The sequence below is a fragment of the Lissotriton vulgaris genome, chromosome 10, assembly GCF_964263255.1.
Source record: "Lissotriton vulgaris chromosome 10, aLisVul1.2, whole genome shotgun sequence".
NCBI classification, from domain to species: Eukaryota; Metazoa; Chordata; class Amphibia; order Caudata; family Salamandridae; genus Lissotriton; species Lissotriton vulgaris.
The window spans coordinates 278,573,286-278,598,724 of record NC_141698.1 but is presented as its reverse complement, the minus strand read 5'-3'; the positions used below and the strand labels follow the sequence as shown (position 1 = coordinate 278,598,724).

The 25,439-nt window shown below is 46.9% G+C and overlaps 1 protein-coding gene across 6 annotated transcripts in view; it reads left to right on the top strand.

Annotated features, from left to right (window-relative positions):
- CSPG5 (chondroitin sulfate proteoglycan 5) overlaps nucleotides 1–25,439 on the top strand; it is a 279,927-nt gene that overhangs the window by 190,074 nt on the left and 64,414 nt on the right. The gene's annotated exons all lie outside the window — the stretch shown is intronic.

Sequence of the window (25,439 nt, the reverse complement as noted above, 5' to 3'; positions counted from 1 at the left end):
ACCAGCCTACGCGCAGCTTTAGGTAACTTTTTGGGGTAGCCTAGGAGCGCCACTGCGGGATCCGGTTCCAGCTCTACTTCAATTATCCTACTCAGCTCCCTAAAAATTGCCATCCAGTATGTGTGAATATCCGGGAATAGCCATGCCAAATGTTGGAAGTCTGCTGTGGTAGCATTGCATCTTTCGCAAGTCGCCTCTACTCGCAGCCCGTATCGACATAGGCGCTCTGGGGTGTAATACACCCTGTTTATGTATTTGAAGTGTATAAGGCGGGTGCCTGCCATGAAGTTAAATCTTTTTGGTGTTCGTGCAGCAGTACCTCCACATGTCATCATCTATCACTATTTGCAAATCCCTTTGCCAAGCTAACCTCGCTTTCGTGTACCGGTTTTCCCTGTGGGACATTGCTATTTTATAAAGATTGGTAACAGCCTTATGCGGTGACTCGGTCTTAACCACGTAGGAGAATTCCAGAACCTCCAGCGGCTCATCTAAATCATTTCTCAGTAGTTCAGACAGGGCTCTATGCACTCTATAGTACTGGAATTGTTGTAGCATGGTGCTCTCTTTGACCGGACTCGATGCTTGTTCCCAAGTTTTTACCTTCCCGTCCTGGAACATGTCCCCTGCTGACTGGATGTTAATGCTGTGTAGTGCATTTATCACACCTTTATCTCTGCATGGGGTCAGCCAGAGGGTCCACTCCACCGGCATTGATGGTGAGTACAACAACGCACCCCCCTGGTGTAGCAGTATGCAATTCCATACATGATTGGTAGCGGTTATAGAATCTATTATCCCAGTCCTGCGGTCGACTGGTTTGAATACTGTTGCTGCCAAGGGGAGAGGGTCTGCGAATAGTCGCTCCATTCTTACATGGGGGATATTCGGGTCACCATGGACCCAGATATGTAAGTGCACCCCCTGGGTGGCCCTATAGTACAGCTCGAAGTCGGGCGCCCAGGCCCCCAATACTGTATGGAAGCGTGAGGACCTGCCATTGGACCTGTGCCTGTTTACCCGCCCAGGCGAGCTTTAGCATCAATTGTTTCAGTCTCTGGAAAAAGAAATGCGGCAACACCAGAGGAACATTTGTGAACAGGAACAACAGCCTAGGCAACACCAACATCTTCATAATGGAAATGCAACCCAGTAAAGAAAGCGGGAGGTGGCACCAAGCCTCTACATCATCCTCCAATTTGTTGATAGCTACGCCATAATTTTTTCGGAGCACTACCTCAGAGTCAGTATGCAATTGGATTCCCAAATATCTAACCGATTCCTCAGACCACTGCAGAGGGAATTCCATTACAAATTCCTTCGTGATCGGCGTGAGTGGAAAAGCAATCGATTTCGTCCAGTTAACCCTCAGGCCAGAAAGTGCAACAAAGTGTACCACTTCTCTAAGTACCACTGACAAGTTGTTCTCGGGATCTCGGACATACAACAGCGCATCGTCCGCATACGTGGAAACTACTATCTTATAGGTCGGGAACCCAATGCCTTCATTCGGGGAACATCCTTTACAACGCGGATGTTACACCGCAGTTCCCTTATGATGCAACTTTTACAACGCAAGTTGTAACAACGAATTGCGCTGGGGGGGGGGGCGCTCCAGGATAGTAAATCGTTTAATTTACTATCCAACTCCTTCCCTATTATCCACGGGGACTGGATTTGGAATAGTAAATTAAACTATTCACTATCCAGCCCCCAACAACGCAAGTCGTGGTAAGACTTGCGTTGTAAAACATGTGTCGTAAAGTACTGCGATGTAAAACATTGCGTTGTAACGACATGCATCCCCTTCATTCCCATGGTATTCTCGTAGCGCACTAGGGCGTACAAAAAGGGCGACAGTGGACAGCCCTGTCTAGTCCCCCTAGTTATGGCAAAGGGTTCTGTAACTAGATTGCCCAAACGGACCTTCGCACTGGGTTTGTTATACAATGTGCCAATCATTTGCAGAAAAAACAGTCCTAATCCCATTCTTGTCAGTGCCTGTTGCATGAAAGGCCACTTGACGGAGTAAAATACCTTCTCCATATCTAAAAATACTGCCACTGCCTTAACGTCCTGTCTTACATGTTGCATTGTTCCAAACACTGTGCGTATGTTATAGGTGAGGTTTCTGCTTGAAATAAATACCGCCTGCTCCGGGGCCACAAATCGCGGGGCCAGGAGTGCTAGGCGTGTTGCCAAAATGTTCGCAAATATTTTGGGGTCCACGTTCAAAAGGGAAAGTGTGCGGTATGAGCTGCACTCCTCCGGAGGCTTACACGATTTGGGGATAGCCACCAATAGTGCCTGTCTCATCGTTTGCAGCATACAGCCTGTTGTACACAGGTCATCGAAAAGAGTCACCAGATGTGGGGGCAGAAGGTCAATAAATGCCTTATAAAAACCCACTGTGAGCCCATTTGCGCCCGGGGCGCTACCAGACTTCATGCCTGCCAAGGCCTCCAGTATCTCATCCTTCTCTATGGGGAGCATTAGAAATTCCCTGTGGGTGTTTGTGAGTGTCGGGAGGTCAATGTGTTCCAAGTAATCTAGGATCTCTGTATCTAGGTCCCCTGCTCTAGTCGTGTATAAATCTGCACAGTATTGTCGGAACAGCTTCACAATGTCCGCCTCATCATTTAATATCTCACCTGCCTCTGACCTCACTGCTGTGATTAGCGTCCTCCCTCGTTTTGCACTCAGCACTCTTGCAAGTACCGATCCCGGTCTGTCTCCCTCCCCATACGTACGCGCTGTTGCATAAATCCCCATATGTTTAACTTCCCTGTCTGCCTCCTCATGGTACTCGTCTAGTAATACCTTTATCTACTCCTCAAACTCCTTGCCATTTTCCGTCAACTGGAGTTGTTCCAATTCCCCAATTTCAGTTCCAGGTCACTTAGTCTTTGTCTAATGGATTTGAGGACCCCCGAGTACTTCGCCATTGCTACGCCGCGAACGTAGACCTTATACCCCTTCCATATTGTTTGGAAGTTGTCAACCGAGCCTATATTAGTCTCAAATTACGTTTTTATGGCCTCGCTAGCTCCCCCTTAAAGAGGGGATCCAGCAGCGAATAGGGTGGGAAGCGCCATGTAAATGGTTGTATTGTTCTCTTAGGAGTAGTAAGGACCATCAATAACGGCGAGTGATCCAAAAGTGTGCGTGGCAGCACCCTGCAGTCCCTAATGCCCCCCAGCAGCGACGTGGAGGCTAACTAGTAATCTATGCGAGTATGTACATTATGAAAGGCTGAATAGTGTGTATATCCCCGCTGATCCGGGTTGCGCGTTCTCCACTCGTCATTAAGGTCTATACCAACCATCCTTTGCGAAGCTGCGGCCGGTCTTTTAAGGGACCTGCTGATCTGTCCCTGCTCGGATCTCTCACTAGATTGAAATCCCCACCCCATAAAAACTGTGCTGAGTGGTACCTACTTGCGGCTTTTGCCACAGCAGTATAAAACTCTGGGCAATCATGGTTGGGGCCGTACACATTTACTAACACTAAGTCCATCCCTCGTCCACGTAATCTGGATATCACAAACCTCCCCTCAGTGTCCGCTCTCAGCAGTTCCAACGTATATCCCGTCCTAGGGTTTACCCATGTTAGCACACCCCTGGAATGAGTTGTGAAGCCAGCCGAGGTGATATTTCCTGCTAGGCCCCTGCTGCGCAGCATCACCACACTCGTCTGTGGGAGATGGGTCTCCTGGAGCATAGCCACATCAACATTCTGCCGATATAGGTAACTCACTACCTTGCCAACTTGCGATCATCATTAAGCCACCTGATATTCCACGTCATCGCTACAATACCATCAGCGCGGTGTGCGCTATCCACCTCGGCCCGTCCTGCCATCTGTGTCATTACTGTACACAGTAGATCTTAGCTCGTCTTGCGTGCTTGCAATAAATTCTGTATGCAAAAACCAAAACCAACCCTTCCAACTCTCCCCAAACTGCATTCGCTTCTCAAACTTCCCCTCCCGCCACCCACAGTTGACCTCCCCAACATGGTCACGCAGTACCCCCAATCCCGTCCTACCCACCCACCCCCCAGGACCCCAAACAAACATACCCCACAACAGGTTACTTATGTGCTCTATCACGCAGGGACAGAGGGCGCTCTGTATACAATTACAATAACTTATCTATCTATGCCCAGTCACACCACCGCCGTGCCAAAACATTTGCATCATTGGAGTTCAGTAACATTCACACGTGTGCCTGATGGATACCTGCCCAGATAAATCATTTATAACCCCTCCCGATCATCCAGGTACAGCAGTCCGTTATTATTCTCTACCATCATCATTGTACCTCGTGTGTTCCCAAATGGCGCCCTACTCCCCTTTTTTCGATGGCAATGAGAAATACGTGGTCCCACCTCCTTCGTGTCTATGAGTCGCAGCCTAGTTCTATCTGTTCTCCCCCCAAAACCGGCAGAGAGTTAGACCAGGCATCCCAGAGCTGCCGCCCCCCTTCCCCCACCCTGGTCCCCCCTACCGAAAATGTCCTCCGTTATATGTCTTGCATTTTCAGTCCTGCTCCTCCAGCGAGCTGCCAGCTGCTTCGTTCTGCACCTGCCTCTGCAGACTGTTGCGTTGCCCTGTCTACCACCCCTTTAGTGCCTGCTGCAGGGCCTTTGGGTCCGTGAAGATATGAGATCGCCCCTGCCGATTCACACCCAGCTTAGCAGAGTACAGCATAGCATAATAGATGCCCAGGTCTCGCAGCTGTCTCTTCAGGGGAGCAAAGTGTTTGCGCGCTTCCTGTACTCTCACTGTGAAGTCTTGGTATATGGAAATCTCCGATCCTTCATACCGCAGTGTCTGCTTCTCCCGTGCTATGCGTAGCGCTGTGTCTCTGTCTCTGTAACTAAGCAGTTTTGCAATGATGGGGCGGGGCGGGGCACCCGGCAGAGGTCGAGGGCCCTGAGACCGATGCGCCCGTTCCACTACAAACATTGCCGAGAAAACCCCCTCTCCGAGCAACGTGACCAACAGATTTTCTACGAACAGTTCCATGTTCCCAATGGGAGTAGTCTCTGGCAGGCCAGTGATTCTCATATTACAGCGCCGAGAGCGGGCTTCTAGGTCCTCAGTCTTGTCCTGCAAGGTTTGCATGAGCTTCCACAGCTTCTTATTGTCAGTGTCCAGTGTGGAATGCGCCTCCTCCACCTCAGTGATCCTCCTCTCCGACATATCCAGCCTTTCTGCATGCTTATCCATTCTTTCCGCCAAGCGGTCAATCCGGTAGGTCAGGGCGTCCATTTTCGTGCCCAGATTCGCTATCCCGCTCTGCAGGCTCTTTTCCATAGATATTAGTAAGCTGCGTTTGTCCGTGCTGGCAGGTTTGCTCTCTGTTTCCGGCATTCTCTCGGCTTCCAAGCTTGCTGCGTCGTGAGATTTCGAGCGCTTTTGTCAGAACGACAACTTCGCCTGCGTCTTGTCTCCTTTTCCCATGTCGTCCCGGTGTACGTCAGGCCTTCACTCAGATCCCTGCTGTCAGCTGCCTCTGGCGTCTGGGCGCAGTGGGGAATGGTCAAGGGGCTTGCACCCACCCACACATTCCCTATCCAGACTTTCTCCAGTACTTTGCTCGTACTCTCTGGCCAATTCCCAATGGCCCCAGTAATGCTCCGCTCAAGTTCAACTTTCTCCCACCTCAAAACAGTGAGGGTCTATCTCGTCCACTGGCAGCTGCAGCCTGTCTTCTACCCCTCCCTGCGGGCACTGATATGCGTGCCTCCGCGCTCCTCCGCTCTGCCTAGGACCGTGGTCTTCAGTACTTGTGGCTGCGAGCCACCTCACCGCCCGGTGCTCTCCTCTCCCCTGTCTCCCCGTGGGTGCTCCCTGTGAGGGGCAAACAAACTACACAGCGTTCCTTGCTTCAGGTGGTGTCTCTGCTATGGGTGCAGCGCCCCCGCAATCCCACGATGAGCAAATGCGTGACTGTTATGGGTGTTGCTCCCTGGCGGCCGGGGAGGGGATGACCTTCTTCAGCTACTCACGTCGCACTCTGTGCACTGGGTCAGACTTTTCTGCCTCACCAGTGTAGCCCCATGCCACCCGGGACTCCATTCGCCCCGCGTCCAACACTTGTGCTGCTATCACTCTGGGCCCCCGCCTTCCTCGCGTCTGATACCCGCGCCTTATCACTGTTCAGCTTTAAAACAGGAGGGCACATAAGTTTTTATAAGGTGGGCTCTGCATCCATGGCCTCACTGCACTCAGGGTCCTTTCCGCTCGTCTGCCGAGTCTGCACTCTCTCCAATCACATCGCTGCTCGGGCGCCCCCCCGGTTCCCACCGCCCGACTACTCAGTGATGTGTGTGGGGGTGGTAGGCCCTCCGTGCTAATCTCTGTCCACAGCGCGCTCCGCTCCGGATCTCTCTCTCCACCGAAGACTGCGGTCACCACTCCTCTTCTCCTCCGGGGGCCGCTGCACTCATCACGGACTTCCTCTTCAAGCGCACCAATCCTCACCGTCCCTGCTTCCCCCTGGGGTGGTGTGCTCACAGTGCCTAACCTCCGCCTCGCTCACTCGCACTGAGGTTCCCGACGCGGCACACAGGCACTGGTCAGCCTTTACGATAGCTGCTGCACGTCAGATGAGGCAGTGTGGCCGCAACTCACACTGCTGTACGTGGTCTGCCGACCCAGGAGCCGCTCCGTCTTCACACCACGTTTACTCCAGCCAGCCACCATCCAAATCGATCAGGATTGCGCCCGTCTTCAGTACTCACTGTCCGCTCACTAATGCTGGACCGTGGAGTCCTAATTAATTCCAATGACACAGGATAAGTGTAGGATAAATGCACGGCAGAACGGAGCTCAGGGCTCAAGCGGCCATCACGAGCAAGCTCTGCCCCCAAAAGAAACATTCTTTTTCATCAAGTTTAATGGCACACTGACAGTTGCAAAATCTTGTATGTATCTAGAGTAATAGCTGGCAATTCCAAGGAATGAACGTAACATGGAAACATCTTGTGTGGGACTGGCAGTTGACAACTCTTGCACTTTACATGGATCGGGTATAATGCCTCCATCAAAAAAGATATAGCCAAAGAATTTTAACTTTGTCTTATGGCACTCACTTTTCTCAGCATTCAAAGTTAAACCGGCATCAGCGTTCAAATGACACTTGCACAAGAGATGTGTTGTGCTTCTTCTTTGTAGCACCGAAAACCAATATGTCATCATAATTAAAAGCATTCCTGACAGGCTGAATAATATGTCGAATGACATCTTGAAATAGCTCTGCAGCTGATGACACACCAACACGTAGTCTTGTGTAACAGAACAGACCAACATGTGTAGAAAAGGTTCTAATGTACCTGCACTTTTCCTCAAGTTCTAACTGGTGATATACTTTAGTCAGATCAAGGCGAGAGAATACCTTTGCACCATTCAACATGTTAAAATGCTGGCAATGTGCGGACCTGGATTTCACTCTCTTTCTATTGCCTTGTCCACTTTACACATATCCACGCAGATGCATACAGCCCCTTCACTGTCCTTTTTGGGTACTACCTTTATAGGAGAAACCCATGAAGCTGGATCAGTGGAATGCTCAATGATGCCATGTTTGAGTAAGGATTCCAGTTTTTTTCAACAGCTTCCTGTAAGTGAAAGGCATGTTGTAAGTAAAAGGCAATTTGTCTGTGTCTTTGAGCAATAGCACAAATGTCTTCATTTATCTGTAATTCGACTTTTATAGTCTTGAATTTACCCAACCCATGAAACAACAAAGGGAATTGACTTACTATTTCTGATGAGCATTAATGTTATAGTTCATGGATATGAGTCCCATATCAGCATCTGTGCTGAAGCTGAGTAAAAAGGCGCTAGGCGCCGTACCTTGAGCTACATGAATGGGTGCTTGTACTTTTGTTTTCTTATGTTTCATTGTTGCTACAAATTAACCTTGACTTTTTAGAGGTGTTGATGCAGCCCACATAAACATTTTGCTTTTCTATGGCGTAAGTCAGGGCCATGGAGACAGTTTATCATATTTTTCCTCAAGCATAATATTTATTTAGTGGGGTTGATGCAGCCCACGTAAACATTTTGCTTTTCAACGGCGTAAGTCAAGACCATGGAGACAGTCCATCATATTTATCCTCAAGCACAATATTTATTGACTCACCAATATCGATAATGAAAGGTATTGATCAACCATTGACTTTTAGCGTGATTTTCGGACAATGTTTGAAAGACTTAGGCGCTTTGTCATGTTGACTTCTCTTGGACTGTTATTTTTCCTCACATGTGGCCAGTCCAACATGCGTACGTTTCCCTGAGGAAAACATCAACATGCACAACCATCTTCTTCTCTTTCACTTCACACTGATAGGGAAGAACTGTTTAATGAAGATTTAGATGTCGATCGATTTCGTTTGGTGTCGATTTGCTTCAGTTGCTGTGGTCGTTTGGACTTACTCGTGTGCATCAAACGTCGCTTCTGAAATGTTTGGGCTGCTATATTCTCTTCGTGCCATGACACACTTACTTTTTTCTTTGCCTTGCAAACCATGAAATTGTTCTTCTTTCCACAGCCTTTGCAGATTGGTCCAATGGCGGGGCATTTACCTTTGTGTGAAAACAAAAATCCACAACTGAAGCACAACTTTTTTTTCTGTGGAGAATTCATTCTGCATAACTCAGCCTTGCACTTTGGCTTACTTTTGACATTCATGACTCTGGTCACACACAGCCTCCATGTCAGAAGCTTGACACTCAGTATGCTCTTCGGCTCTGGCAACCATGAGAACTCACACCAAAGTAAGATTTTTTCCCAGCATTCGTCATCTGAATGAATCTGACAAGCATCCGTCAATCACTCTGAGGTGGATAGCTTTGTCATTATTAAATTCATTGAACTTACAGTGTTTGATGAACGTATCCAATCTCTAAACAAATTTGTCGATGGTCTCACCAGCTTTCTCTTGTTCTAGACTGAAGATGTACCTTTCGTAACCTACATAGGGCATTTGATTGAACTTGAGATTCAAGACTGCTTTGATTTGGCTGTATGTAATTTCACCAGCTCATAGCATTTTCTTTATGACTCTTTTACACCTTTACCAGCAAGATTCTGAAGGTACTTGATAATCTTCTTGCAATCTGCTTCTTCAATAGCATCAATGAAATCATCAAATGTTTTCATCCGGTATCGAATGGCGGTGGTGGTTTCAAGAAGGTAGCAGCATTGTAACCATTGGTGGAGCTTACTTATGTGAAGAGTAGAGTTCTTTCAGAACCTGCTTGGTGATCTAGTTTATACAAACCACCTCTTAGGCCTTACGCTGTGCTGGCCTCTGGATCATCTTTGATAATGGCAGTAAATGTGACCCCCTTTCTTGGTCTCCATTGGAAAAGCAAAGTTTAACGATTCTGATCACCATTCTTGACTTTCTGAGCTTTGGAGACCATTGGAGTTGTTCTGAGCCCCACTCGGCAACTTTGGTGGGGTGCCGCTTTGGGTATGTACACCTCTGCAAGCACAACACCGGGTGCTTCCTCTGCGTTTACTCCCTTAAGCACCCTGGCATGATGGCTCTCTTTAATCTGTCCAGTAAGCAGATGACCGTTTCTTGTATCACTTTGCCTTTAGGCTTCTCTTTGTACCGTTGGACACCTGGTTGATCTCTGCCTCACAGCTCTTCTGTTCACAGTATTATCTTGCAATGTGCTGCTCTTTCAAAACCTGGTTGCATCCACCTATAAAGTTATCACTCGTATGATGTATGGCTTTGAGTTGCGTAGTAGCACAATACCTCTTTTTGAGACCTTCCCAGCAGTTTCTAGGCCATAGATGTGTAATCGTTTTAGTGAAACTTTTGTTATATACAAATGCTTGACACGGTCTGAGGCTGTGCTTTGACTCCACATACGTCAAACGTTGATTCTGCACTTCAACAGAGGCACATATGGTACACCCAAGCAGTTTGCTAGACCACAGCAAACTCTCTGGGAGAGCATTGTCGATTTTCAGGTTACATATCTCCTATCTCATCGCCAGTAGTAGCATCATCCCCAGGGCAGGTACTCACCAATGATTACGCCACACTGAGCTTAGTATGACACATCTTTATTCTTCAGTGTGTAACCACAAACTCACCATTCTAAACCTGCATTCTCTTCACTATGCTCTACTGCTTACGTCATAGTTATAAGAAGTCCATCAGGAGCCATAATGGTTCCGTAATTACAAACTTACACAACACGCCATCCCCACAAGGGTTCCATCATTACAAATGTACACACTACATTCTCCAAATAACACCGGAGGGGAGCACGGCAGAATGAAGCTTCTATTTCACCAGTAGTAGCTGTTCAGATGTGCTGAGTCTTTGGACAAGACTGAATCGCCACCCCACCAGCACTGCAGGGAGACTGACAGCTCATCCTGTGTAACCTTTAGAGGGTCTAGTAAAATCTTTATAGGATCATAAATTGAATGTCTTTGTTCTTTAGGTTCATTGAGAGTGACGCCAAAAATATCCAAGTATGAAATGGAGTTGGGTACATCTAGGTCACCCAGTATATCTCTGGGCCAGACATCTGACAAAGTCTAATTATGGGTAGAATCATCTGAAATGATCATCCTATAAGCGGGCATGAACTGGGGTCCTTTCTTGAGGTTATATAAGCAAATAATTGCCCTCTATGTACACCTTCACAAAAGTGAAGTGTCTGGCATGTACTTCTTCAAAAAATATCAGGCTTGTCAATTAAATAACTTCAGCGATCCAGATGCATCAAATGTCCTTAGACTGTCCTTCGAGTCTTTAACATGGCCTCCAACTGTAAAATTGCCTGTGTATGTCTGTCACGTCTCTTCCTCCATCAGTCGTAACTGTGTGGATATGTATCCCAGTAACGATACGTGGCTTGAAAGACTAAATTTAAATCCTCCTGCAGACTGCTGAAGTTTACGCCAGTACTTCAACCTAATCCTAATGCAGGGTGGATTTTAATTTCCACTGGAATAAACATTTGCAGTAGAAATAATATATTTTCTAACCTAAAGGGAGAGGATTCTGGCCCCTTTGCACTCTTCCAGGACATAATTTTCTTTACTGCTAGCATTTGGACTGTGATGTGATCACTAGCAACTGTAGTCCTCCCAGCAGCTTGATGTACAGTAAAACATCATCAGCATATATAGAAAATGAATGCTCTAATGAAACTTTTTTACCCTTAACCTGGGGGTCCTTCCTTAGTTTGCTGACCAATCTCTGACAAACCAAGTTTGTTCTTCTTGGATAAGCTTCAGGAGTAGATATAAGCTGAGGCGATTTACCAGAATTTTAATATTACTTTTTAGGTTTCGCTGGGGGGCGGAGCCGTAGGCTCCTCCTCCAGAGAAATCTATTGAGTATAGTAAGGCACTATGGAACACGCCCCCCGTCCCATTGGCTCGCTCCATAAATGGAGCCTAGCCATTGGACGAGGGGCCTGTCCATCAATGCCGGACCAGACACGGGGGCGTTCCCGAGATTCTTTGGCTTTGGCGACGTCACGCGACGCCGGGAACGCCCCCTAGTCTGGTCCGGCCGGGCCGTGCTTGCTGCTGTCCTGCCTTGTGTCCCTCCTCTCGCCGTCCCCACGTTTCCCGCCTCCCTCCCGACGTCCGTGTCCTTTCCCGCCCCCCTCGTCCTCTCCCGCCCGCTCCCCTCGTCCTCTCCCGCCCCCCCCCCGTGTCCTCACAAATAGTGGTATCCCGGGGGTCAACCGGCAGCTGCTCGGCACCTTGGCCGAGGCACGAAGGGGCTGCGACCGCATTGGTGGCTTTTCGGAGGCTCGTCGGCAAAGGCGCGCTCTGATTGGCCGCTGCAGTGGGCCTGTCCCCGTGAGCTGCGCCGCCGTTGGTTGGAGCCTCGCCGTGTCATCAGGATCTGCCCCGGGAGCCGCGCTGTGAGTGGCTGACTCAGTTCCTTAGACTGGAGAATGGTCTGGGATACTAGTCTGAAGACTGGGCCTGAACACTGTCCTGTGTGCACGAGCTCTAAGTCAGCCGCATCTGTTTCCTGGTGCTGGCCTTCGATACCCGGATGTCGACCTCCTTAACCCGGTTCGTCGAGAAAAGTGAAAGTTCAGAGAGGGAGAGAAAAGAAGAGAAGGGATAATGCAAGGTAAGAGACGGCTCATGGGACGGCGCTGCGCCCGCACCTTGGCCGAGGCACGAAGGGGCTGCGACCGCATTGGTGGCTTTTCGGAGGCTCGTCGGCAAAGGCGCGCTCTGATTGGCCGCTGCAGTGGGCCTGTCCCCGTGAGCTGCGCCGCCGTTGGTTGGAGCCTCGCCGTGTCATCAGGATCTGCCCCGGGAGCCGCGCTGTGAGTGGCTGACTCAGTTCCTTAGACTGGAGAATGGTCTGGGATACTAGTCTGAAGACTGGGCCTGAACACTGTCCTGTGTGCACGAGCTCTAAGTCAGCCGCATCTGTTTCCTGGTGCTGGCCTTCGATACCCGGATGTCGACCTCCTTAACCCGGTTCGTCGAGAAAAGTGAAAGTTCAGAGAGGGAGAGAAAAGAAGAGAAGGGATAATGCAAGGTAAGAGACGGCTCATGGGACGGCGCTGCGCCCATCCATCACCGAGACAGTGATGTCTCAATAACACACCTCCTGCTCCGGATCAATTTAATCCAATTCATGGTGCTAAAGTGGTGTTTACCAGAAATAACTGCCCGGCAGCGCCTGTGTGTGTTTGGGGTCAGGGGGGCATGCGTTAATGCGTCTCTGGACTCAGACCTGGACATCCCATATACGGAGCAATCTCCCAGCACTGAGTGTACACGACGTGAGACACCGTAACATGCACACCCTACAGTAGCATGCACACCCAGCGTTCGAGCATGCACAAAGCACCCCAAAAACACGCGGATTACCCTATTAGGCACACACCATAATATAAACACATTGTGAAATGAGGACCTGGCATATAATACGAGCAACGTCATAACACGGGCACATTACCATCACGTGTGCACACCACTGCAACGTGCACACGGTAGCAAAACATGCACACGCCATTCTAGGTTCATACGAGTGTAACCGCACAAATCAACAACCCGTGAACAAAGCACCGCGGCATGCACACGCCACAATACACACAAAGACCACCATCCCATGAAGACAGCAGCAGAGCATACGCTGAACACCTCAACCTGTACACACACCCAGCACAACAATGAGCACACGCACACACACTGCAACAGGCACACACTACAACAGTTTGCACATGTTGGCAGCTTTGACCTGACGTCACTGACCGTAGCTGACCCTGATGAAAGTGGCAGGCGTGCGATACTGACTGCAGCTGGCAATTACCCTCGGGATGCCAAGCTACCACGGAACTGGAGTTTGCGCATCACACCTAATGAGGCACTAGATAGGGGGCTTGCACTCCTGGGGGGCCGGGAGCACCGAGGTCACGTGCCACTTTTTGGCAGAGCCGCACACCTTTAACTCGGCCCTTATGTCTCTAGGAGGTCAATTCAAATCACAACATAGTACACCCCCTCCCCCCCCCCCACACCTTCCAGACTAACCTAACACATTCATTCATTCACTGACTGACGCACACGGGTCTCACCAACGCGGAAATGGGAACCGATTTATAAAGAAAAAAATCAAGTATTTGGAGGTAAAGGAGAGACATAATAAAGGTCGAGGGAGATGGGAGAGGTCAGCAATCAGAGACAAGCGTTCGTCGAGAAAAGTGATAGTTCAGAGAGGGAGAGAAAAGAAGAGAAGGGATAATGCAAGGTAAGAGACGGCTCATGGGACGGCGCTGCGCCCATCCATCACCGAGACAGTGATGTCTCAATAACACACCTCCTGCTCCGGATCAATTTAATCCAATTCATGGTGCTAAAGTGGTGTTTACCAGAAATAACTGCCCGGCAGCGCCTGTGTGTGTTTGGGGTCAGGGGGGCATGCGTTAATGCGTCTCTGGACTCAGACCTGGACATCCCATATACGGAGCAATCTCCCAGCACTGAGTGTACACGACGTGAGACACCGTAACATGCACACCCTACAGTAGCATGCACACCCAGCGTTCGAGCATGCACAAAGCACCCCAAAAACACGCGGATTACCCTATTAGGCACACACCATAATATAAACACAGTGTGAAATGAGGACCTGGCATATAATACGAGCAACGTCATAACACGGGCACATTACCATCACGTGTGCACACCACTGCAACGTGCACACGGTAGCAAAACATGCACACGCCATTCTAGGTTCATACGAGTGTAACCGCACAAATCAACAACCCGTGAACAAAGCACCGCGGCATGCACACGCCACAATACACACAAAGACCACCATCCCATGAAGACAGCAGCAGAGCATGCGCTGAACACCTCAACCTGTACACACACCCAGCACAACAATGAGCACACGCACACACACTGCAACAGGCACACACTACAACAGTTTGCACACGTGCATGCGCACATCATCGTGACATGAACACAGCCTCCTGGAATGCACACAAAGAGCATACAATGCACACCCTGTGACAGGCATATTTGATCACATGCACCAACCATTCTAACAAGCACAGAACGGTACCCTCTGCACATTAGCACAGCACACACCCACTGCTGGTCCTATCTAGAAGGCCTCGTTGCCAAGTTGATCTGCGGCCTGCCTTTGATCGATCATCTGGCGGCTGCTTTGCTGGACGTCAATGTCCCCTCCTGGGCCACCTGCTCTTTCAGTTTCATAGGGGGTGACATGCTCACCACTGCTTCTGAGGTGGCGACGGACACACATGCACACAGACACCCATGCACACACGCACACAAAGACACACGCACACATACACACACGCTAGCCCACACACACACAGATGTACACCCACTCCCCAGGCACACAGAAGTGCATCCCACATAGCACACCTATACTGTAAGGACTGACAGCAGGTGACATCTACTCACGGTCACCTTCATAGACCCGCGCACTCTTCTGCTTCTAGGCGCTAGTCTGGTACTATGAAAGACCGAGTGCAGAGCGAGTGCAGAGCGGGAGGCTGTCATCCCCGTGTGCCTGTCCTAGGATGGGGAATGCTCAAAAGAGGTCTTCCCCTCTTTTACCTATAACCATAACCAAAACCCAAACACCCCAAGTACTACAAGTAAACATTTCCCCGTCCTTCGATCAGGCCTGCGTTAGGGCATGTTGCAGCCTCTGCTTGGTCTGGTAGGGTCCGTTGGCAATGCCCCTGATACAAACCGGGCAATGGCCTCTTCTGGTGACTTATGGGGTCACTCACTCCCTCAGCGCGTTGTGGGTCTCCTTCTGCTGTGCTGACAGCTCTCCGCTGACAGTGGCATCTGAGCTTTACTTCCATGCCACCGTTCTCCTTTATCCTTCCATACCATATTACATGAGGTTCCTGGCTCCTTGGTGACGCATGCAAGAGCCCATTTGTGCCTTCCTCAGTGACATCACTTCTACATCTATTAACCATCCATGAGCCAATCCCGAGGTTACAATACCACTTTTCTAGTGAGAATAGCACATGAACTTCCACACTTATTCATCGCTCGAACATCAGCTGATGGATGATGTTAGACCTGACATCATTGGCTTGAGTCTCTCCTCCATGTTTTCCGTTTGCCTCTACTGTGTTACGATGTTTTGCTGGTATATGCTTTGGGCGCTGTGTCACTGCTGATCAGTGCCATAGCGCAAGTGCTCCCTATGTTAAAATGATGTATCTATGGTATCCATGTTTGGCTTATTTGGTTTACTGTCAGTCCCTAGTCTAGTGCACCAGGAGTGCCGGGGCTTGTAAATGCAAATGCCGCTCGTGGGCTTGCAGCACATGTTGTGCCACCCACAGGAGCGGCCTGGTAAACGAATGTCTACGGGTCGGTCATTGCGAGACCCACGTGCAGTCTTGCACTGTCACGTCGGCTGCGCAGGTATACCTACCTGCCAGTCCCTTCAACCTTCCCTTAGCTTCATGTTAGTCACCCCTATGGGAGGCCCGTGGGCAGGGTGCATTGTAAGTGTAAGGTAGGACAAGCCTGACCAAGTTGGCATGTCCTGATAGTGAAGTGCCGCCATCTTAGGGCTTCACTATTGCGAGGTAGCCTGCTCTCCGTTGGATAGAATGGGCCGCCGGGGTTATTAACGCTATAATCCTAGCTGGCTCGGGGAGCATGGTGCAATGTCGAGTTTGGTATCCCTGAACTCGGGGTTTAATTACGCATCCGTTGGTGTGGATGGTTTTTAGGTTTCGCTGGGGGGCGGAGCCGTTAGGCTCCTCCTCCAGAGAAATCTATTGAGTATAGTAAGCACTATGGAACACGCCCCCCCGTCCCATTGGCTAGCTCCATAAATGGAGCCTAGCCATTGGACGAGGGGCCTGTCCATCAATGCCGGACCAGACACGGGGGCGTTCCCGAGATTCTTTGGCTTTTGCCGACGTCACGCGACGCCGGGAACGCCCCCGAGTCTCCTCCGGCCGGGCCGTGCTTGCTGCTGTCCTGGGCATCGTGAGTGTTTTTCCCCCGGCACGTTTCCCGCCTCCCTCCCGCCGTTCGTGTTCTCTCCCGCCCCCCTCACGCCCCCTGTGTCCTCTCCCGCCCCCTCCCGCCGTCCGTTCCTCTCCCGCCCCCCCCCCCGTGTCCTCGTAGGTGCTGCCGCCATTTTTTTTATCCGCCCGGGGGTCAACCGGCAGCTGCTCGGCACCTTGGCCGAGACACAAAGGGGCTGCGACCGCATTGGTGGCTTTTCGGAGGCTCGTCGGCAGAGGCGCGCTCTGATTGGCCGCTGCAGTGGGCCTGTCCCCGTGAGCTGCGCCGCCGTTGGTTGGAGCCTCGCCGCGTCATCAGGATCTGCCCCGGGAGCCGCGCTGTGAGTGGCTGACTCCGGGGGAACCCTTGACGTCAGCGGAGGCCAGTGGGAGCTGCGACGGGGGCCGTGCCTGCGAGGGTGAGTCTTTGGGAACACGTGACGGTCGCTGTCTGGGAGTCTGCATGTGGCGCACAGGTATGCTGATGAGAAACTGGGCAGCATTATGGGCACGCGAGGTGAGCTCGACGGGCGGGTTGTGGGGGCAGAAGGGGCGGACTCTGAGGGAACGCGTGGAAAGTGTTGGTGTCAGAGTTGTGCGCCACTGTGCCTACTATTTCCAATCTCGCTGCACTTGCAGTGATAATGTTTTTTGCTTCTGTGCTGAGTTCACTTCTGACGCAAATCATCATTGGCCCTATAAAGTAACATAACTAGCGCAGGGGGATAGGAAGTCAGTGCGCTGCATTCACGTAATACGACCGACATGCCACGTAATGACAAGCCATAAACCTATATGTTTCACTCAGTGTATTTGTGCTTTGCTTAAAAAACACATACCGCCTAACATTCAGCATGTGACGCACTTCTATACATCATAAAATACTATACTATGCGCAAACACATCATGCAGTTTGGGAATCGAATATGGCGAATGAAGGCTCATTGGAATGTGGTTTGTGACATCCAGCTCTTCCTGTGACAGAATCATAGAATCAAGAGCTATGGACCCTGTGCTAAAATCAAATTAATGACGCCATTAGTACACTTCCTTACCGCTTGCAAAGTGCCCCTTTGGTTGCAGAGACATCAATATTATCAGAACCGATTTGAGTGACGGGGCATTTGTCCAGCAAACTAAGATGCCGTCTCTTATCCGACAGGAAATATTCAGTGTTGCATATTAACATATAATACTGCAGTTTTTATATCTGAATATTCAACCACGCGTAGCAGTATTCGGCTGATTATAGAATGTCCATATTTCTGTTGACAAACACAAATTTCAGAGGCCGGCATTGGTATTTTCGAGAATTTAGCAGGTCGTGTGTTCTTTGGTGGCCGGAAAAGGGAGTGACGTCTGAGAGTGCAGTAGGATGTGTTTAGCATTGCAGATAGCTGTGAGTTGGAAATGAACAGAGCAGCAGCATGTCAGCGTAGCGACACCAAGGGAGGGCCTCATATGGGTCTTCCTGTCTGAATGTGGGTGGCGTGCCTGCTGGTGGTGCGCAGTGGTTCAGGTTGTGGTAGAGCCTAGTGAATGGCAAGCAGGGACTTACTAGTTATCAGGGTTGGACGTTCAAGTTTATCTTTGATTAATTCTTGGTTTGAATTTGACTGAATAGTTTTAAAGTAGACAAGATACGTTTTTAGGTCTGGAGTTAGCTTTGCTCTTTTGATTTTCCTAAAATGATATGTACAGTACAGTTACTCAAGGGGCTTTCAGCTTCTCCTCATCATCCATTGGTTTGATATTGTGTCATTCACATTTTTCTTCTGCCCACTATAGAGCACAACTTGTGGCAAAGGGTCAGGCAAGCTTCACCCCTTGGCTAACTTCACTGAGAGTTGCGCCATTCTGCCCTCTCAGAAGAAGCCTATCCACACACAAAGTAGTTCTCTTTAGTGCCCTGGGCTACCATGGCAATGTTTGATTTCTGTTACCCAGAAAGTATTTTTGTTATTAGCCATTTGTTTGTTAGACGGAGGAGGGCCACCAGCTTCCTCAATATAAAGGTTTGTAAAAACGATGGCAAAACAAAATAATCACTGACTACACCAAAAGGCTGGCAGCAGCACCACACCAATTGGCTTTCCCAATGCTTGTTTAGTATGGGAGCCATCACTGAGGAATGGCAAGGCTAATGCTCAAAATAGCTAGCTAAATCGAGAGTAATCTGGTATTTCCCTCCATTGTGTACACGTCATTTTGTATTGTCACAGTTTCCCATTCATGTTTACAAAAATTTGCTTACGGGGATTGGACGAGTCTAATACCACTCCCTGTGTACCTCTGCTGCCATGTTTTTTTCTGTGACAAAGCAATAATCAGTTTTTCTACTGCATGCAACCTTAGGCACAAGGTTAAAATTGCTTGTGACGTTTCTACCCCACCTATGATTTATGATAGGTGGCCAAGAATTGAGGGATGACATTTTATATTGTTTACTGGCTGACCATGCGCAAGGCTCATGTATGGCCAGGTACATTTTGACAGTAAGACAAGAAGTTAAAAAGTATTCGACATTTCGAAGGCACCATGGTGGGGTGTCAGAGGCATATAAGACTGCAATTCGAAGCCATCTCTCACTTTTTATACCTGTAGCTCTCACGCATTATAACATTCATGGCAATTCATTTACTTGTTGAAAAACTCACCCTTTTAAATACACCAAACAAGTGCAACCCTTGTTTTAAAATGTCTTTTTGACTAATTCATATGGTCAGTTCCTAAATACATGGAAAATATTCATGTGAATTACCTTAGTAAAATAACTTGAATGTTCTTTCACACTTCCATTTGAAATAATATTTATTTTTTATAGTGCTCTGTTAATCAGGAGGCCTTTTCAGGACACCAGTGAAAACAAAATATGATCACAAGCTTCTTAGACCCCAGCATGTTGTTTATATAGGAACATATGCAGTGAGAATTTTGTATTTACCTGCATATTAAATACACATTACTACATTTTTATTTCACCTGTGACTGTAATAGAGGGCAGAAGAAGGCTGTGAAAGTGCTTCTTATGATGAAGTGACATTGATGCGCATTGCATATGCAGATTTTTCCTTCTCCCATTGTTATGGTGATTTGGTGCCTGCGGTCAAGAAATGACCAGCTTGAGTGTCAACCACTGGTTATTTGACACTACACAACATTGATAAATTAGGGCTTGATGTACCAAGATTACATAAAAAAGTGATCACAATTAGCTCACCCAATTTTACAAATACAATTTGATTTTGCATACAAACCTAGATACAAATAGGTTGATTCACAAAACACAAAATCACAGGGGAGTGCATAGGGAGTGCATGATAAGTGCAGAGTGCATAGGAAGTGCAGAGTGCAGAGTGCATAGGAAGTGTGGAGTGCATACAAAGTGCACAGTGCATACAGAGTGCTGCATAAAAAGTGCAGAGTGCATAGGGAGTGCATAGGAAGTGGAGCGTGTAGGGTGCATATAGAGTACAGAGTGCATACAGAGTGCTGCATAGGGAGTGCAGAGTGCACAGGGAGTGCATATGAAATGCAGAGTGCAAAAAGAGTACTAGGGAGTGCTAGAGAGTGCCAAGTGACTGCAAAAAAAAGGTAATGGCAATGTAAATGACAATGCCATTTACTTATCTGTTTTCGAAACAAAAACATAAATACAAATTTTGGCATATACAATGCCAATAACTCTAACTTTTCCAAAGGCGAAACCATTGCATTGTAAATGCTTGTTATAAGTGAAATTGGCCTAAATGAGTCACACCAGGTTGTGGGAAAAACATTAGCAGGCCTTTTCCACACATAAGTGTAGAATAATTGTATATCTATGCAGAACATATCCTAAGAAACCAATATTTGATGTTGGTCTTTTTGCCTATATGGTGGCTTAGTTGATTTATGATGGGGAAGGAGTAGAGGGTCTTTTGAATACCACATTCTTTTTTTCTCCTCATCATTAGGTCTAGCTGACCTGGCCCAATAGATGCCTGGGGAATGGGGAGACTTAGAGCATGAGTGCGGATCAGATTGCTATGCTCATGGAATCCATTTGGCACCTACTTAAGTGCAGTGTGTCATTGTCTGATAACCTCTGTCATAATATACCTTGACATTGTTGTTTAACTAAAGATAATTTGATGTTCATGTTAGAGTCTTTCTCTCGCGAAGAGAGACGGATTTGAATACCTTTCTCTAGTTAGGGCATGAGAGTGTACTTAGTTGTTCTCAGTAGCATTAAACCTCTTGTTCTTACCTTGTGGGTTAGCATTTGTTGATTGTTGTCGTTTGGCACCAGCTGGTTCTCCGATATTTCCTAATCCCACATATGAGTCAGTTGATCACACATTGTAACTTCTATAGGACTAGAGAGCCTAATGGAAACATCTTATTGCTGATGAAGCAGCATGTTCTTGACTGTTATTCTCAGTAGAGGCTATTTCGCTGGGGGTGGGACTAGAAGATTTTGTTGAGTGCTCATTGCCTCTGAAGTGATACCTGTGGTTATTGATACTGGCTTTGTCCCAGTTGTGATGTGGAGGAGGGAGCAGTTGAGCTATCTGTTGTTAAGGACCACAATTAAAACATTGTTGCAATGCTCTGTATTTTATGTCCAGATTCACTAGTTTGGCACGTATACTATGGAAACAACCCTAACAAGAGTCGCTGGGATCGAAGACATGGTTCATAATGCTAAACATGCTGTCTCTCAACCTGCCAGAGCAGGGATGTAGAAGCCTTCTCAGCCCACATTCGAGAGGTTCCTAGCAAAATAGAAAATTCTGAAAACAGGCAAAAGAGGAATAAAGTATGAGTCTTTGACAAAAACAAAGGAAGAGAGAAAGTGAATGTCAAGGACTATATGGCGGCAATAACTAAAGCTTTCCCAGAACTGTACCTTGTGTATACCTCGATGTTTGAGGAATTGTTGATGAATCATGATGAGCTTGAGACCGGTGAATTCCACTGTATGCTGTTTCTATGACAGTTATACATGGATAAATAGAGTTCATTGAAAAAAAGCTTTCCCAGAATTAAAAGAATATACCTTTACAAAAGAAGTAAAGAGAGCACATCGAATCCTCTCTAGCCGTTCAATAGCACCTCTAAACCATGCGCCACTACTGCATAGGAAAGCAGGCCTATGCAACCTGGTAACAATAGACGGTGAAAAAAATCTTGTACGGATCAGTCTTTTCCCAATCTACTGTGTAGAGAAGTTGGCTCTTGACAGGGATGATTAACACATTTACAGTTAGCCAATCAGTATAATGTGACCTTCAAAGGAAATGTGACTTTCTGCTGTACAATTTTGATGGTGGAATCTGAGCTTGGACAAATTAAAAAGAAAAGCGAAAAGGCCAGATAAGGTAGATCAGACATGGAGTTGTTACATATTTCTAATTTATCTGTATTCTAATTGTGATTATATTTTAATGGCATTTTTAAAATGATATAAGGGCAAAGTGTGAGAAGAAATGTCTTTAGAAATTACCAATTTGTATTTAATATAATATTTATTAAATTAAGCATAAACCATTTCCTCCCCTAAATTGAATGCAATTTTTAAAAAGTACTGACAGTGAAAGCATGAAACGAAAAAAAACGAGAAATTACAATGCATTGTAAAAAATGTGATGTAAATGTAATTCTATATAAATTAATCATACTACCTCTAGCTAGAGTCCCAGATTTAGATGAATAATCTCGATAAATTGTATTTCTATGCAATTGCACACAATCTGTACAGCATATTTGGAAAGTAGAATGAGAGAATGGAAACACAACATCACCTTAAAAATCTTAATAGGACAAAACCAGGCTTCAGTAGCTCTAAGAGTATGGGAATCGCAATAAACAGGAGCTCTCTGGGAGGACCATACAGATTAATAAAAGGTCAAATAAACAATAGGTTCAGGAAGGGGAAGCAGATAGGGTAGTCTGTGGTGAGTACGAGGGGGGGAGCAGGCCAAACGGTACACAAATGTGTGGATACAATGATCCATTTGTCTCCAAGAGTGTCCTTCGTAAGGACAAACTCAATTAACTGGTATTTAAAAGTACATGAAAGCTCAGACAATTAAGCTAAAAAGTACCGTGTGATGGAGGAACTTTAAAAATTCTCCCTAGGCATCCTATGTTTACAAGAGACCCATTCCCCCAAAGACACAGCAGCAAAGATTCTAGGCTCTATGGCCGTTAAGCATAAGCTTTGCTCTTCTAGAGGTGCCCCTCTTTGAGGGGTAGCTACTGCGATTCTTAACAAAATTGTGAAATAGTTGCATTTAAGGCAGATTCTGCAGGAAGATGGGCAATAGCCCAAATTAACCCAGGAGTGAATTTGGTTATTATTTGCTGCCTCGATGCACCAAATATTGACCACACAAGATCATTCCAAGACATTGCAATAGGATTAATGATCTGCACATCCCACTAGTCATCTACGGAGACTTCAGCGGCATGTTAGATACAGATATAGGCACCACAAACCCCGCACGTACAGGGAGGATAAATTACACAAGGGCAACCCCCAAGGATATGATGGCCACACTAATGCTAGTAGATGCTTGAAGAATTCAGCATGCCCATAAACAGCAACATACATTCTTCACGATCCCCATAAATAGTATTCTAGAATTGATAGGGTTCTAGCATCTCACAGAATTGCCATTCAGCTAAAAAAAAAAAACAATATATCCAATAGTCAGCTCAGATTATGCAACAAATTCAGTTTGTAAATCGGTGGCTAGAAAGATCAACTCCGCCAAGGAGATGGGCATTCCCTAGGTCTCTATTACAAAGAGAGGACTTCACTTTGCATTTAAAAACTTTAGTTGATGAAATAATAATTAAAATAATTAATGATGTGGGAGCAACTCCATATGCAGTTGTATTGGGCTTACAAAAGAACAGCATACAAAACTGAGCATGCGTAGAAGGGAAGAAAAAGCAACCTAAGATACAAACTTAATAGCTTGACCCAAAAACATTTAAATCTATATTTTTAAACAAAGAAATACCCATCCCATCTATCAACAATTATGCACTATTAAAGGTCAAATTAAGATGATACATCCAACTAGTACAGACAATCAGGCTCAAAAGCAGAATTTCTGAAGTGAGTGAACAATCAGGCAAGATCTCACTTATGTACTTAAAAAAAAAAAGAGGTCCATAAAACCGTTACAGCCTTTCATGACTAGACTTCTCAACTCAAACATTTGCCCAGAGATCAGCCTGGTCTTCTCACAATATTGCACCCTTCTTTACAAAAAGCGCAGAAGGGAATGAAACTGGCATCAAAATGACTTCAATGACTGTGACTGCAGCCTGCCAGCCCTCTCACCTGATCAATCCAATCTGAATATTCAAGATATCAGCCTGGAAGAAGCCATGGAGGCAACACAATACAAACACAACGAAAAAGCTGTAGATCTTGGTTTAATACTATGAAAAGGATATCAAAATTAAAATATAATTAATATCACCCCCATACTCTAATCTGTGCACCACGATCCACCTGTGTGCAATCAAAACTAGCCAGGGGCGCCACGAACGGATAGGCACCCTAATATTGAGCATGTCTCCAATATGTTGTTTGGTACGCGGTGGGCGCGTCGCGGCAACCTCTAATCTGCTGTTAAGAAAGGGTAGAAGTAAAAGACTGTGGTCCTGTGCTTGAAATGGATGGTGGTGGTGAGTGAGATTTAGCGTAGCAGCAGCGACTTTTTAACAGCATGTTATGGTGTGTACTACCAAGAATAAGAACAGGCGCGAACCAACACCGTTTCAAGGGAGCCATCTTCTTTCTGGTCACTTGACTCATGAGCTCTTCAGCTAAACGCTGGACCATGTAATTAACGCTCTCTGCTTTCCCTCGAACTTCAGAAAAAGTTGTGCCTTTTAAGGCGACAGGCCTTTCCTCAGTATTTACTAGCAAAGCAGAACAGGTTGTTCAATTAATTATTTACAAATTACCTGCTGGGATTTGCATGCGCCAATAAAACGGGCGACTGGGAAATACCACAAAGAGACTTTATTCACACTTGCTATGTAGCCATCGGTATATTTACTCTCGTGAAAACCCAAAGGGAAAAAGCATTAATCACAATGGTTATCAACTTGGGACTGGCCAGCATTTAAATACGGATGATGAATTAGGCTGGCATTATGCTCGATGCAACCACACTATACTATAAACAGGAAAGAAATTCAGAAAAGATCTGAAGCAGGACGGGTACAGACAGAAACAGGGTATGGAATTAACAGCGCCACAAGTAAAATGCAAACTACTAGGTACAATGAGGCACTCGTTGCTGCCCCCTGCTGGTGGCACTATAAGTCGTCTGTTTTGTGTAGGTGTCTTCACACTTTAAGAAATAGGTGTGTCTCACATTTTGCAAACCCCTGACGTATGGAATTGACCTTTACTGTGATGTGAGAAGGCATTTTTTTTTTTATTATTGCATTCATTTTATCTGGCACATTTAGAATTAAACCTACGATTATTATTCCTTCATCCCAATTATTTTCCGGGCTAAAATGGAAGTTACTACCAAGGCCGGGCTTATATTTTCCCATCCTCCAAAAAAAGTGTAATAATGGGGAGCTGTGACCAAAGGCCAATAGGTCAAGAGAGCCATCCGTCGATAATATCTGGGAACCACTGTGTTAGTGGAATGTAGAGAGACTTTAAAACTCCTGGAAACATGAAAGGAAGTGGTTATCACAAACTTCCCCCCAAAAGTTAAGGACTGTCAAGACTATCGAACATTTCAATCAATATCTCTTGTACATAACAATCACAAGATGTATTCCAGGATTTTGAACAACAAGCTAGTCACCGTATTAGATATTTTAGTTTCACTGTTTCGACACTGCCAGAAGTGACACCA